A 14179-nucleotide genomic window follows, 5' to 3' on the forward strand; every position below is an offset into this window, starting at 1 on the left:
TCAGAAGCTCCTTACTCCTTCATTCACCACCTGACCTAGCTGGGGAATATTCTCACCACTTCTAGCCTTTCTCTGTAGTCTAACCTGTTTTAGACTACCACCTGAGGATCTCACCTCTTTTATTTCCCTGTCGTTTATTCTGTGGGTTGGTACAAAGGAAGTATGGTTCAGAAACTATGGTAGCTGGTAGACAGTCACACGAATCAAGTGCCCCATGAAGGAACTGGACCACTCAAAGATACAGGGATACAAAGGTACAAGGAGAGGCACAGCTGAGAGCCAAATACAAAGTTAGCAATTCAAAGAGGTTCCTAAATAGACTCTCCACTATAAAGAACAAACTAAGGAGGTGTGTAGGGGATAGAGGTGAAATAGGTGATTGGGATTAGGAGTCCACTTGTGGTGAGCACCAGGGACATATGCAAGTGTTGAATCACCATAGTATACACTTGCAACTTAAATTACACTGTATGTTAACTGACTGGAAATTCAATACTTAAAAACATGATGTTGTGATATGTATATAGACAGTGGAAGATTATTCAGCCATAAAAAGAATGAAATCTTGCCGTTTGCCATGACATGGATGGAGCTAGAGAGTATTATGCTAAGCAAAATAGCTCGGTCAGAGACAAACACCGTAAGATTTCAGTCATATGTGGAATATAAGAAAAAGACAAGCAAAGGGGAAAAAGGAAAGGGAGAACCAAACCAAGAAACGGGCTCCTAAGTACAGAGAACACACTGCTGGTTACCAGAGGGGAGGTGGGTGGGAGGATGGAGGAAGTAGGTGATGAGGATTAAGGAGGGCATTTGTTGTGATGAGCACTGAGTGATATATCAAAGTGTTGAATCACTGTATTGTACACTTGAAACTAATATTACCTTGTATATTAACTAACTGGAATTTGAATAAAACCTTAAAAAAAAAACAAAACAGTTTCCAAATATAGAAATCCAGAGGCAGAAATCCAAAGCAAGAAAGTTGAGGATCAAGAAGGAAGTTCTCAGAGCAATTACAGAACAAGAGGTAAAAGGAATGAATACTCAAGCCAGTTACTAATTATTATACATGCCTGGCTTTCAGGTACTCAACAGGATGTTGAATTTGGTAAAGTCAATTCCATATAACGGACTAGCTGCAAAGTAAGTTTGTTTCCTCAAACACACCGGTCAACACATAACCCCCTCAGCTTAAAAAGGTTGAGTATTTTCTCATCTACTGAATAAAGCTACTTCCCTGGCCTAGCATCTAAGACTATCCTACCACTCCACCATTATTTCTCATAAGGATTCTTCTTCAGGAAGCTCCCTCCCCTTGCTGAGAGTGTTTTGTGTGCCTGGAGTAAAAGAAACAAAGAGTTTTCAAGATTAAAAGGGCCCAGCCAGATGAACATAAAAAACCCAAACCAAAACATACCCTGCTAGAATTTCCAAACATTCAGAAAAAATAAAACACTACCAGGGTCCACTAACTCTCCCATACTCTTAGATGATGGGTTTTTTTTAACTTCAAATCCTGTTCCCCGACATTCATTCACAGATGATGCTCTGGCTTCACTTCACCAAGAATATGGAAGCAGTCAGAAGACAATTTTCCCATTCTCCACCAACCACATCTACTTACCATCACCATCTATGCCCAGAACTTTAACCAATCTCTTTATGTGTTCTTGAGCACAATCAAAGTCACTGTTCAAGAAACAGTGACTTTTTCTTTCATGATTAGAATTTCCTGTTCTATTTGATTCCCATCAGCATAGAAATATGCTCTTGTCCCCTCCATCTTAAAAAAAAAAACAAAAAAAACCCTCTCCTGACCCTGATTTACCCATGAGCTATGACCATCTTGCTGTTTCTTTACTCCCTTTTTCAGCACACCTACTTGGAAAGATTGTTTGTACACTTTGCCTCCAATTCCCCTTGTTCCATTATTTTCTTTTTTTTCCATCCATTCTTAATCATATACCACTCTGACTTCGCTCTTGCCATCACAACATCTGCAGCAAAATTACTCTTAGCAAGGACAGCAATTTTGCCAAGTGGCTACATCCAAAGTCTAGTCTCAGCATCATTTGATTTGACCTATCAGTAGCATTTGCCCCAGAACTTTCATATCTCTTCCTTCACAGATTTTGTTCAGTTGGCTTCAGGACAATACACATCCTTGCTTTTCTTTCTGTTTAAATAGTTATTCCTTCCCCACTCCCTACTCTCTTCCTTTTCTTCTAGAACTTGTATTACTGGAGATTGCTGAGTCTCAGTCTTCTTTCCTCTTCTCTTTTCTATATATATGTGAGTGTTCCATGCAAGGGAATTCATCCATCTCATCATTTTATATACCATCTCTACAGGGTAATTTCCAAAAGTCCATCTTCTGTCCAAAACCCTTCAGTGAGTTACATCGAAACATTCCACTGTACATATGACATCTCTGTAAGTGAACTCATTTTCTGCTCCCTCAAACAATTCCACCTGATTTTTTCCCTTCTCACTGAATGACAACTCCCAACTTTCATTTTCCGAAGTCAAAAATCTTGGAGTCATTCCTGACTTATCTCTTTCTTTCATGTTCCACAACCAACCCATCTGAAAATCTTATTGGCATTACTACGAAAATCTAACAGGAACCCAACCAGTAGTCACCACCTCCTGGTCTGAGCCACCAACATCTCTTATCTGGATTTTTGTACCTGCGTGCTATGTGGCCTCCCTGCTTCTTGACCTGTTACAATTCGTTCTTGACACAGCAGTTTTTTAAAATGTAACTCAGATTTTGCCACTCGTCTGCTGGCAACTCGGCAAAGCTCAATTCTCTCTGCTTAAATGCCAAAATCGTTACAATGGCCTACAAAGCCCTACATGGTACCTATTCAACCTTATCCTTCCATATTCTCCTCTGGCTTACTTCCTCTCAACCTTATGATGTTTTTATATAAAAATATGCATACTGCACATGGAAAGAGAATGAAATTATACACAGCCAACAAGTGAAAAAAGTTACTTGTAGGAAAAGAAATGGGAGGTAAAATAAGAAAATAAAAGCCCGATATCTGGAATTAGTGTGGTTTCCAATATACAGAAATGTAATAGGTAGTACAATATAAAGGGTGGTGGTAAAGATACTTGCATTATTGCGAAGTTTTTATATTTTACATGACCTGATACAAGATTAACCCTAAGTAGATTGTGGTCAGTTATATAAGTAGATTGTGACAAGTTATTTATATATGTTATAATCACTACAGAAACTCCAAATATATATATATATATATATATATACATATATACATATATATATGGAAAAGCCAATAGATATTTTTAAGTAGAATACAAATTATTTTTAAATATCTAAATGAAGGCCAAAAGGATAGACAGAAGAACATAAAACAGCCAAGACAAAGAGAAAACACATCAAGGAAGAGACCAAAATCCTATCATAACAATAATCACAGTAAATGTTACTGGTCTGAACACCACAACGAAAGGCAGAAATTACCAGCATGGATTAAAAAGCCTTGAATCTAAAAATACGTGGAAAGTAAGCAACATACTTTTGAATAACCAATGGGTCGAAAAAGAAAGCAAAAGGAAAATTTTAAAATATCTCCAAACAAATAAAAACGGAAACAACATCTCAAAATCTATAGGATGCTACAAAACTGTTCTGAGAAAAAAGTTTACAGTGATAAAGGCAGATACTAAGAAATTAAATCTTAGGTAAACAACCTAACTCTGTATCACAAAGAACTAGAAAAAGAAGAACAAACAAAACCCAAAGTTAGCAGAAGGAAGGAAATAATAAAGATCGGAGTGAAAATGAATGGAGAGACATGAAAAACAATAGATAAAAAAATCAGTGAAACAAAGAGCTGGTCTTTCAAAAAGATAAACAAAACTGACAACCCTTTAGCTCAACTAAGAAAAAAGAGAGAAGACTCAAATAAATAAAATCAGAAATCAAAGAACAGACACCATGGCTGGTCATCCGGAGATAAGATCAGCAGAGAGTACCATGAACGATTACACGCCAACCTATTAGACAACTTAGGAAAAAAGGATAAATTCCTAGAAACACACAGCCTACCGAGACTGAATCAGGAAGAAATAGAAAATCTGCACAGAGCAATAATAAAGAGATTGATCAATAATCAAAAACCTCCCAAGAGCGAAAATGCCAGAAATACACAGGTACACTAGAGAATTCGACCAAACATCTAAAGACGAATTGACATCCATTCTTCTGAAACTCTTCCCAAAAAACTGAAATAAAAAAGAAGACGTGATTATGTGCTATCTGTAAGAGGCAGCCTGGATATTTAAAGATACAGACAGTTTGAAAATACATTGATAGAAAAAGATGTGTAACACGAGAAGCTTAAGAACTGTAGTGGGTACTATAACACAGAGTCCAAGAGTAGAGAGGCAACTTTCATAATGATAAAAAGGACAATTAAGAAGAAATAAAAATTATAAATGTATATGCACCTAATAAAAGGACTTTAAAATACTTGAAGCAGAAATGGACAGAATTAAAGGGAGAAATAAGCAATTATACAATCATTTAAAGTTAGTGATTGGTAGAGCACGTAGACAAAAATAATCAGTAAAGACTTGAATGGTCAAAACAACACTATTAACCACCTTGACCTAATTGGCAGTTAAAGGACATTATATCCAACAAATCGCAGAATAAATATTTTCACAGCACGTTCATACGGTCAATGTAATCTACCTTGTGCACTAGAGAAGAATACATATTGCCATCAAACAAGCCTCAATATATTTAAAAGAATCGAAATGACATGGGGCATTATCTCTGGCCACAGAAAATTAAATTAAAAATCATCAATCAGGGCGCCTGGGTGGCTCAGTTGGTTAAGTGACTGCCTTCGGCTCAGGTCATGATCCTGGAGTCCCGGGATCGAGTCCCACATCGGGCTCCCTGCTCAGCAGGGAGTCTGCTTCTCCCTCTGACCCTCCCCCCTCTCATGTGCTCTCTCTCATTCTCTCTCTCTCAAATAAATAAATAAAATCTTAAAAAAAAAAAAATCATCAATCAGATAACAAGGAGAACTCCAAATATCTGTAATTTAAACAGAGTAATCAATAATGATTGAAGACAAAAATCACCAGAAAATTTTTTAAATATTTTGATCTGAATGACAATGTATGTTTTGTTTTGTTTTGTTTTGTTTTTTGAGTGAGCAAACTGAGGTTCAGAGAGGTGGAGTAAATTAAAAGTCACACAGCTAACTTTTTAGGGCAATTTCCTATGGTCACACTTATGAATCATAAGATGCTTTTTAATGGCTTTTTTTTTAATAGATTCACATCTCAGTATTTAAATAGCTCTCCTACACAATCTTATGACCAATTTTCTTTGAAAAACAAAAATGTTCTCTATCCTTTTGGGCTGTTGACTTTATTTGACATTCGTTGACTCCTGGTAAAATTTAATGGACACAGGAGAACGTACCGGAGAATGAGCAAACATGAGATTTCTTTGAAGATTAAAGATCACTATTCGGACTCGAATTCATAACTAAATCCTGGGAAGCACCTGGAAAACTGGCAACGCAGGACCCCAGAGTCTGTGCAGCTGTGTAGGTGCAGGACCTGTGCTCACGTAGGGGGAGCTGGCTTTATTTTCCTAAGAACTCTTTTTTCCCTGGTTGCCAGGCGCTCCTATGATTCTAGCTATCACCCCCGAAGTGAGGTTAGTGACCTGAGCTGCGTGAGGGGCAGAGGCAGCTACGACCGTCAGGGTCTGACTTCTCAGTCCTCATGCAAACGTTTCCTGGCCAGCATGATGCTACTCGCTTGCCTTTGCCTGGAATCGGTCTGCTCTCTTTCCAGGCAAACCTCCACTCTTTTCCTGCCGGGTGTTCCAGGAAAGGCAACATTTGAACTGATAGTCATTTGTGTTGGATTATAAATTTATACCTGTATTTTCTGAGAGCTGAATGTAATGGAAAGAGCACGAAGAAGTCAGCAGGTCATGGATGACCCAGCAAGGTATCACTCAAGAAGAAAAAAAAAAAAAAAAAGAAAAAAAAATATATATATATATAAAATATATATTAATATATATAAAACATATATTAAAATATACATGTGAAAAATATATTAAATATATATGTATTGTTAAAATATATTAAAAATACATGTTAAAATATATATTAAAAATTTATATATATTAAAATATATATTAAAGCTGGAGGACATAACAGGTATAGAGCCGAACTCAATCAAATTAAAAATAGCAGACGTAGCATATGTAGACATGAACTGCTCTATGAAATTAATGCCTCAGCTCCACACTTCAAATCTTGGTGATTCATTTTATATCTATTCATACAACATTTACTACTTACTGTGAGAAGCAGTTTAAAATTTTGAAATATCTAATAAAAAATATAGTTTTATTAAATTTTTTATTTCAATTCAATTTAATTAACATATAGTGTGTTATTAGTTTCAGAGGTAGAATTTAGTGATTTATTGGTTGCATACAACACACTATTCTTTCTTTTCCTTAGAAGAGTTGACCAATTACTTTAGTTGATATTCCAGATTAAATTATCCAAATTTCCTGCCAACTAGAACCACGTGTACAAAACTATTAGAAGTTCTAATATCTGCGCTATAAAATTGATATTTTCTAACAAAAGATTAACTAGAACTTAACCCAATCAGACACACACTAGGGGAATTATTAGAGGTAAGGTTTGGTTTGATGGGATTCAGGCATTTGGTATTATTGATTTTCCTAAAGATAAATGCTCCTGTATTCTGCACTGGATTTTACATTTCCAAAAGAGTTGAACATCAGAAAATTTTCCTGTTCAAGAGAGATCATTCCAACTCATTTTAATAGTGAGTTGAAACGGCATACCATTTAACTCAGTTGACTTTATTAGCTCTCCATATAACTCTAAGGAAAAGCCAAAGTCCTTCCTGTGGCCTACAAAACCCAGCATAAAACGGTCTCCTGTTACTTTTCTAACCCCCTCTCTCCGACTTCTCCCTTGACTCACTTCACTCTAGGCACACTTGCCTCCTCGTTGTCCCTTCAACACAAGTATGCTTCCAGCCTACAATCTCTATTCTAATTGTCCCTCATCCAGGCCTTCTATTCCAGCAAACATCTCCCTAGACCAAAACCAGGCAAGGAGAGTACAAGAAAATTACAGACTAAAATCTCTAATAAACATAAGTGCAAAAATCCTCATTAAACATTAGCAAATGGAATTCAGCAATACATTAAAAATACATAAAATATATTTTATATGACAATATATAAAATATATCCATGATCAAGTAGGATGTGTTCCAGAGATGCAACGATGGTTCTAGATCTGCAAATCAATGTGATACACCATATTAACAAAATTAAAAATAAAAATCTTATGATCACCTCATAGAAGCAGAAAAAGCACTTGACAAAATTCAACACCCTTTCATTGTCAAATGTCTCAACAAAGAGTATAGAGGAAATATACCTCAACATAATAAAGGTCATGTAAGAGAAGCCCACAGCTAACATCAGACTCAACAGTGAAAAGCTAAAAGCTTTTACTCTCAGATCAGGAACACCACAGGAATACTTAGTTTTACTATTTTTATTCAACACAGTACTGGAAGTCCTAGCCAGAACAATTAGGCAAGAAAAAATAAAAGGCAGCCAAATCATAAAGGAGGAAGTAAATCTGTCATTACTGATGGGTCACATATTACCTATAGAAAATACATACAAAAATCTGCTCGAACAAATGAATTCAGTAAATTTTCAGGATACAAAATCATTATTCAAAGATCACTGGCATTTCTATCAACTAATAATGAAGTATCAGAGAGAAATTAAGAAAAAAAATCTCCTTTACAATTACATCAAAAAGACTGAATACAAAGCAATAAATTTCACCAAGGAGGTAAAAGACCTATATCCTGAAAATCATGACACTGATGAATGAAACTGAAGACACAAATAAATGTAAATACATACTGCAATTGGAACAATCAATACTGTTAAAGTGTCGATACTATCCAAAACAATCTACACATTCAGTGCAATTCCTACCACAGTTCCAATGGCATTTTTCACCTAAATAAAATAAACACAATTCTAAAAATTTGCATGGAACAAAAGACCCCAAATAGCCAAAGTAATCTTGAGATGGAAGAACAAAGCTAGAGGCCTCATACTTACTGATTCCAAACTATATTACAGAAGTTAGAGTGACCTAAATAGTATGGTATTGGCATAAAAACTGTGACACAGGGCGCCTGGGTGGCTCAGTCACTAAGTGTCTGCCTTCGGCTCAGGTCATGATCCCAGGGTTCTGGGATCGAGCCCCGCATTGGGCTCCCTCCTCGACAGGAGGCCTGCTTCTCCCTCTCCCACTCCTCCTGCTTGTATTTCCTCTCTCCCTGTGTCTCTCTCTGTCAAATAAATAAGTAAAATCTTAAAAAAAAAAAAAACTCTGACATGGATCAGTGCAACAGAATCAAGAGGCAGAAATATGCCCCTGTGTACATGGCTAATTAACATATGACAGAGGAGCCAAGAAGATGTCAAAGTATCCTCTGATGGATGAACAGATAAAGAAAATGTGACATATATATGCAACAGAATATTATTCAGCCATAAAAAAATGGAAATCCTGCCAACTGTGACAACATGGATGGACCCTGTTGGCATTATGCTAAGTCAAGTCAGTCAGATAAAGACAAATGAATGGGGAAAGGGCAGTATCCTTAATAAATGGTGTTGGCAAAACTGGACAGTCATATGCAAAAGGATGGAACTGGACCACCATTTTTACACAATATACAAAGGTCAACTCAAAATAGATTAAAGACTTAAATGTAAGACCTGAATCTATGAAACTCATAGAAGAAAACATACGGGGTGAGCTCTTTGACCTCAGTCTTATCAATGATATTTTGGATGTGACACCAAAAGCAAAGGTAACTAAAGTAAAACAAACAAACAAAAAAACCATATGGGACTTTATCAAGCTAAAAAGCTCTGTGGAGCCAAAAAAAAAACAAAAAAAACCATAAACAAAATTAAAAGGCAACCTACAAAACCAAAGAAAATATTTGCACATTATCTAGCTAGTAAGTGGTTAATAGCCAATATATAAACAACACATATAGCTCAAAAGGAAAAAAAATCCTTATTTAAAAAGGTGTAGGGAAACCAAATAGATCTTTTTCCAAACACATACAGGTGGCCAACAGGTACATGGTAAGGTGCTCAAAATCAGGGAAAATCCAAACCACAACCACAGTGATGTATCACCTCACATCTGTGAGAATGACTATTATCAAAAAGACTTTAAAAAGTAAGTGTTGGCAAGGATGTTCAGAAAAAGGGATACTTGTGCCCTATTAGAGCAATATAAATTACTGCACCCACTATGGAAAATAGTGTGGAAGCTCCTTAAATGGAAATAGAAAAATCAGAAATAGAACTACCATATGATCCAGTAACTCTACCTGTATTTATTCAAAGGAAATGAAATTGCTATCTCAAAAAAAAAAAAAAAATCTGCACCCCCCCCCATTTTAACAGACACATACTCACAATAGTCAAGACACAAAAACAACCAAAGTATCCACTGATGGATGAAGAGGTAAAGAAAATATGGCGCATATATATATACAACAGATTATTAATCAGCCATAAAAAGAAGGAAGTCCTGCCAATTGTGACAACATGGACAGACCTTACTGGCACTATGCTAAGTCCATCAGAGAAAGACAAATACCGCATGATCTCCCTTATATGTAGAATCCGTAAAAAAAAAAAAAAAAAACCCTCCGGATACAAAAAATAGATTGATGGTTACCAAAGGCAGGGGTTGGAGGGTAGGCATAATGGGTAAAGATGGCCAAAAACTTCATCAGTGAAAATCAGTAGATTAATGGGCATCAGGTGAGGTGACACTGAAGAAAAGACCTTGAAGAAATGAGGGAATGAGCCATGTGGATATTTCAAGAGAGGAGAGCCATGCCTACAAGTACAAAGCCTTGGGCTGCAACATTTTGATAGTCAAAGATGACGGAGATCCTGGGGCACCTGGCTGGATCAGCTGGTTAAGTGTCTGACTCTTGATTTTGGCTCAGGTCATGATCTCAGGGTCATGATCAAGCCCTGTGTGAGGCTCCGCACTGGGTGTGGAGCCTGCTTGAGATATTCTCTCTCTCTCTCTCCCCCTTTCCCTCCCTCTGCCCCTTCAACCCCTCTCTTTCTCTCTCACTCCTGCCCTCTCCCGCCCCCCCATAAAAAAAAAGATGAAGGAGATCATTATGGATAACATATTGTGAGTCATTCGGGGAGCAGAAGATGATGAGGTCAGAGGGTAGTGGGGTGCATAACATACACTGTTTTGAAGGCCCCCGGTAAGGCTGAATTTTCTTTGATGATACAAAAACCTTTGAGGATCATGAACCAAGGAAGGACAAGATCACTTTTATGTGTTATTTGTGTATGACTTGACTTTTTCTAACAAATGTATATTTTTGTACTCTTCTCCAAAGTTAACAAGTATAAAGTAAAAAGTGAAGAGGCAAAGACAAGGGAAATTCATGGTGGGGAAAGGGTCAATATTCAATCACTCATATCTTTACACCACTGATAACATATAACAACTTGGTTTGGTTCTACAGCACTCCGCTGTGCTAATTATATTAGAGCCTGATGGACATTTGGAGGATTTCCAATTTTTCACTGAACAAATATTTTGAAAAAAATCTCTTGTTTTAAGGGAAATAAGTAAATAATGTCTCAAGAAATTATGCACGTTACGAAGAAAAATAGAACTGTTTAAGGGTTTAGAGGTATATAAGGTGATGGAAAGGTACAATTTCACTGAGGATTGTCAGAATACAGATGATCAAGGGTAATTTTTTTTTTTTAAGATTTTATTCATTCATTTGACAGAGAGAGAGAGAGAAAGAGAGGCAGGCAGAGGGAGAGGGAGAAGCAGTCTCCCTGCTGAGCAAGGAGCCTGATGTGGGACTCTGATTCCAGGACCCCAAGATCATGACCTGAACCAAAAGCAGACGCTTAACCCACTGAGTCACCCAGATGTCCCAAGGATATGTTTTTTAAAGATTTTATTTATTTATTTGAGAGAGAGAGCATGAGCAGGGGAAGGGCAGAGAGATGGAGAAGCAGACTCCCCACTGAGCAGGGAGCCCGGACTGGGGACTTGATCTCAGGACCTTTACCTATTGTGCCCATCCCAGGATCATGACCTAAGCCAAAGGCAGACACTTAAATGAGAGAGCCCCCCAGGTGCCCCTTTTAAAGTGACATCAAAGCAGAAGCTGAAGGGAATGATAAACAAGACCTACAGGTATTTATGGGAAGAACATTCCAGGCAGGTGTAAGATAAAACACCAGGATTGCATTGGGTGCCTATTTCTTCCCATCTTTGCCAATGCTAAGTTTTTTTTTAACTGCTTTTGACCAGTTTATTAGCTATATCAAAGTTTTAATATGGGTTTAATTTGCCTTCCTTTTTATTTGCAAGTAAAGCACTGAGCCAAAATTTGGAAAATATTTTAGGAGATTTTTTTCTTTAGTGGAAAAATAATAAATTCACTAAACAAACACACATGCACACAACAAAACAGAAAAGGGATATGAACAAAAAAAAAGAAAGAAAATATAGACAGTTCTCATATAACCCCCCCACCCTTCTAAGCACACAGTTTCTCCTACTATTAATTTCTTGCATCTCTGTGGTCCGTTTGTTGTAACTGTTCAACTGATATAGATACACTGTTATTAACTAAAGTCCACAGTTCATATTAGCGGTCACCCTTTGTGTTGTACAATTCTATGAGTTTTGACAAACCCTTAGGGTTCTATATCCACTAAGACCATACAAAACTGTTTCGCCACCTTTAAAAAAAAGGGGGGGGGGTGGACAATGGGATATGAACAACCTCCCTAGGTATGTTCTGTTGAGCTATTTAAAACTCAAACAAGCCATATGTATTTGAAGTTCTAGGTACATTTTTGTGGCACATTTTCTACTGAGGAAAGGCTGAAAATAGCCAGTACTTACTGATCACTTATTTTATGTCAAGGATACATCTAAACTCATGCAGTCCAATATGGTGGCCACTAGCCACATGTGACTGCTAAAATTTAATTTTAACTTATTTCAATTAAATTATGTATCTAGTTCCTAAATGAGATGAGCCACATTTTAAGGGTTCCATACATCCATGTAGCTAGCGGCCATATTATGGAGCAATTCCATCATCATAGTTCTGTAGTAACCATCTTAACCCTCTCGAAAATGGTAAAGCATAGTTATTAGTATTATCCTTACTTTTTTTTTAGATTTATCTATTTATTTTAGAGAGTGTGTGCACAAGTTGGAGGGACAGAGGGAGAGGAAATAATTTACCCAATATACTTTATACACTCAGAAGAGTTAAGTCAACCTACCTATCACTTTCCAGAATTCAAGTAAGTCAATCCCCAAATACTGTTATTTACTAAATTTTACCTGAATATGGGAGTTCCACCACTATGGACCACAGTAGTTAGAGCATCCCAGACCTGATTCAAGATCACCTAATACTGCTTGATGCTATTTCAACTCTAGAATGAATGCCTGCTTTCAAGAATGCCAATTTACAGTGGAATGTTGTCCTAATTAAGGTGAGAGGCGAATAGGCTTTATTGGGTTTACTGTGGCATTCAATGGAGGTGATATTGTGAGTACTTCATAGGATATGCTTTCTTTAATCTATATAATTGTGAATTTTGGAGCTATCAACTGGAAATGTCTCCTTTGGATTTTCTGGTGTCATGACAGATTTATAGCCAGAAACAGATGTTTCATGCTCATAACGACTGTGAAGGAGTTAGGGTGGTACAGCGAGAGTTCAATTCTCTCTTCATAAAAGATATCAGATCCTTTGTTATTAAATATACAGATGAGTCCGTGGTCTTTGTGGTCTCAATTAATGATTTTCCTTGCTGAAAATCCTTGTCAATTTTTAATAGTTGACTAGCCAAACTGTGTCTACTCCAGAATTCTCCCATGATAACGTTTAGCCTCTCACCAATTAGAGTGTCAAATTCACCCTGTCAAGATTGAGTTAACATGCTTTCGTCCCCTAAGTACTAATTACTCTCATCCTGTGAAGAAAAATAGTTTACTTAATAAAATCTAAATCTAGAAAAAAAAACTGGTAATTCCAGGCATTTTCAACATATCACCATAGAGTGATAATTTCTTTTTTCTGGATTATGTTCAATGAGAAATTCTTACTGCTTTTTATCAGTTGTAGAAAGCCTTTTCCTTCCAGAGTATAGTGCTAGAAAGTTAAACCCAATTGCGTGCTGGAATTATCGAATGAAAAAAGCTGAGAATGACAAAACTGTCCCACTACCAAGAAACTGCCCAAATTGAAAATCTTAGGGTTCATCTGATTCTTATTTAACTTACCTTCTCAGGAAGTAAATGTTCATCACTAAATATAAAGCCTGGTACTTGCTGCTTAGGGAAGAATGGGTGCAAAAAATGAATATATTACAAGCTCTACCTTCAAGAAGCCAACAATCTGACACAAGAGATGAATAATATACTGAAAACTGTGTTGTTAGGAAAGGGGGAAATCACTTTTCACTGAGTGACGAAGAGCTTCATTAAAAAGTTTACATTGAATTTACATGTGGAAGGATGGGTCTGATTTTAACAGGTAGCAAGGAACAAAGGGTATTTTACAGGGTAAAAAGCCAGGGGGAAAAAATGGACTCTAGCAAGCAGTTGGCTATGGCTATCATGGGGGTGGAAGGGAATAGTGGGAAATTAAGCTGGAAATTGATTACAGCTGGAGCCTGGTGGGTCTTAAGTGCATGGAGCAGCTATTATAGGTGGTCTGCCCTTTCCTGCATGACTCAGTGATACCAATGTTATCCTCTGACCCAAGGCTAATTCTCAGTATCCTATGATAGTCATGGTAGCCTTATCCCCCCATAATTAGGAGTTGGTTTGTGAGAAGCCCATGGCCCTTTAGATGAGAAGGTTGTCTGATGTGGGCCTTCTGGTAAATGCCAATTTCTTCTTAAACATTAGAAAGAAATGGTCCCTCCTCCTCCAATGTTGGGTCTGCAAACTTCTACAGGTGTCTTCTCATC

The sequence above is a fragment of the Phoca vitulina genome, unplaced genomic scaffold (assembly GCF_004348235.1).
Source record: "Phoca vitulina isolate PV1807 unplaced genomic scaffold, GSC_HSeal_1.0 scaffold32, whole genome shotgun sequence".
Classification (NCBI taxonomy): domain Eukaryota; kingdom Metazoa; phylum Chordata; class Mammalia; order Carnivora; family Phocidae; genus Phoca; species Phoca vitulina.